Below are 2,500 nucleotides of genomic sequence, written 5' to 3'. Positions count from 1 at the left end.
TTTGGCCGTTTTTGTTAGGCATTGAACCCCACCTTAGGTGCTGAGTGGTGTCCTCCCCTCCCTAATACCTAACAAAAAGTTCCGTCTATGGAGCCTAAAGCTTAAACCATGGCAGTAAGCAGTAAGTTGGCCTAGTCTCTTGCCCAGCCTTCGCCTTCTTCAGTGGCCAAGTTGAAGCGTTCAACGGTTCTTCGGCCTACCACCTTTCTTTTTCAAGGTTGAGCTTGTTCAATTGAAGCTAATGCTATGCTGCCCTTCCCTTGTTCAAGAGAAGGCGAGGACTTTTAGCTACCGGCCCAAACAAAAGAGATTAGCCTCTTGATCGATCGATTGATTGGATTGCAGTACGAAGGGGTTTAAGAAGGAGGCATTGGAGAGAAGTAGGCATGGTGGCCAACCAAGGCAGTGAAATCGAGACAATCAATCGGAAGGAAGAGGGTTTAGTTAGGAGTCCGGGTTCCATCCTATAAGTTGAAGGAAGGGGGCAAAGGAAGTTATCTTTGCCCTTAGTCTTGGGTTCAGTGAATAGGGAAATTAGGTTAGTCTTATTCCCTAGCTGAGTGAATAGGCCGATCTCTCGTATAGTGATAACGCTTTCTCTGATAGGGGTCTATTTTATCTGACTTGACTCAGCTTGACCTACTTGACTCAGCGGTTAGAGTATCGCTTTCATACGGCGAGAGTCATTGGTTCAAATCCAATAGTAGGTAAGGCCGAAAGCCCTGCGCCAGCATGACAGCAAGCACGGACTGGCGGAGTCAACTGAATGACCAAAGCATCGGTTGCTTCCACTTGTGGCCTTCTTCGACCGCCTTGACACCTTAATCTCAGGGAACCCCCTCTCCTCTCTTCTTCTCTTCATGTATGTGGGCTGCCTGCCCCGTCCCGAATAGACGAACAGGAACAAGCTAAAGGCGCGAGAGAGAGTTTATACTCAATGCACCTCCCCTCTTCCACAATTAGGTGAAGACCAGGGGGCCGGAAACCCCAACGGTAAACCTTTCACCGCGCCACACGATTCTTTCGCGAAGCGCTCTCTCAGACGCACTCCTGCCTCCGCAAGCAAAGAGGTTTCAAAGATACCAGGCGACCAAGTGAAAGTGAACAGCCCCGAGCAAATCTTATAGAGAGCGTACCCGTTGTAGCCAAAAAAAAAGAAATGAACACATCTATAGTTGTGGACAGTAAAAAAAAGAGGTTCTTCGAAGCTGTGCTAATGGTGGTCAAGGATAAGGTACTAGTTTCAGTGGGAGACATTCAGTCTGCATGAGAAATCTGGGAGACTCCACAGAGAATGTATGAGTCAGTGACAATGGTAAACATGAAGTTTCTTCGGCAACGGTTTTTTCCAAGCAAGATGCAAGAGGGGACGAGCGTGTCTCAGCACTTAGACAAGATGGAGAAGATTCTCCAATAATTTTTAGCAGTGAGAGTCAAAATGACTGATCGTGATTAGTGACCGGGAAGTCTGCTGAAGTCGTTTGAGTCTTTGACAACCACTCTCTCCCGTGAAACTCCTCCTTTAACTATGATTGATCTGACCATTTTCTTTAGGCAGAAGCTGAAAAGAGATTTGAACAGCAGTCTGAAAAGAAAAGACTAATGCTGCGCAAAAGAATATGTTTCAAAAGAATAATCTATTAATCTCCTTCATTCGAAAGACGACAATCAAAGCATCACGACTCGAGGAACATTCCTCAAGGGAGTGAACCGGTGAGATCGGTAGACAACCCGTCAAAGGAAGCCGCTAGGCATCAAGCCCTATTATCTTAAACCTAGGGAGGGTGGCCATTGTTGGGTGGTGAGTTGCAATGAAAGAGCTGAGAAGTTGTGGATGTACTACATAGAAGGTTGAGACTCTCTTGGCTCAAGCTGGAACACTTTCTCTGTGCCTACATACCGAATCAGACAAGTGAATCAACCGGTGGTATGTTCTTCTTCACGTGATCGTGCTCTAGACCTATGGGATTCACAACCAAGGGGGCTGCCCTGCCTGGTCATCGGGCGTACCCTATCTTGAATCTGGGGGAATCCGTCTCGGCATCTGTCCTACTGGCTGTTGAAGGTGCTGGCTGATGAAAGACATCCCCAGAATGCCCCCCTTTCGTGCCTATCTCACTTGTTTACAGCTCTTATGGGTCTTTTCGCTGCTTTCACATGATGCAATATCTGGGCCTCCTAGACCTGCTCTCTCGCCCAAGCCTCATAGCATTCATATTCCAAGCACTAAGTATCCCCTGCCTGCTCAGATGCGTCAATCCGCCTATCGGTAGCCTTTTCCCCGCATAGAGAACTTAAAAAAAAGTTATTGGTAGGAGGGAACTAATACTTTAGATAAGGTTCATTGCTATTTGCTCTCCCGTCACGCTAGCACTTTAGAGACTATCTTAGCCCAGAGTTAGGGATCACAATAAGGATTACCAAAAGTAGGCAGTACTGCGGTACCAGTCCACGACTACCATTTCTGTAACTGAACTTCCCTGCCCCCTGTCCACTCAGT

Source organism: Vigna unguiculata, unplaced genomic scaffold (assembly GCF_037176805.1).
Source record: "Vigna unguiculata cultivar grain cowpea cultivar isolate G323 ecotype 2 unplaced genomic scaffold, ASM3717680v1 ptg000138l, whole genome shotgun sequence".
NCBI classification, from domain to species: Eukaryota; Viridiplantae; Streptophyta; class Magnoliopsida; order Fabales; family Fabaceae; genus Vigna; species Vigna unguiculata.
The sequence above is the reverse complement of the archived record's forward strand: the minus strand, read 5'-3'. Positions refer to the sequence as shown.